Genomic DNA, 421 nt, shown 5'->3' with positions numbered 1-421 from the left:
GTCACCAAGATCTATCTATGGAGAAACTAGCTACGAGTAGAAGGAGAGTGCATCTACATACCCTTGTAGATCGCTAAGCGGAAGCGTTCAAGTGAACGGGGTTGATGGAGTCGTACTCGTCGTGATTCAAATCACCGATGATCAAGTGCCGAACGCACGGCACCTCCGCGTTCAACACACGTACAGCCCGGTGACGTCTCCCACGCCTTGATCCAGCAAGGAGAGAGGGAGAGGTTGAGGAAGACTCCATCCAGCAGCAGCACAACGGCGTGGTCGTGGTGGAGGAGCGTGGCAATCCCGCAGGGCTTCGCCAAGCACCATGGGAGAGGAGGAGTAGGGAGAGAGGTAGGGCTGCACCAAGAGGGAGAGAACTCATGTGTTATGGGCAGCCCCATGCCTCAATATATATAGGGGAGAAAGG

This window comes from Triticum dicoccoides, chromosome 1A, assembly GCF_002162155.2.
Source record: "Triticum dicoccoides isolate Atlit2015 ecotype Zavitan chromosome 1A, WEW_v2.0, whole genome shotgun sequence".
NCBI classification, from domain to species: domain Eukaryota; kingdom Viridiplantae; phylum Streptophyta; class Magnoliopsida; order Poales; family Poaceae; genus Triticum; species Triticum dicoccoides.
This window is presented reverse-complemented; position numbering follows the sequence as displayed.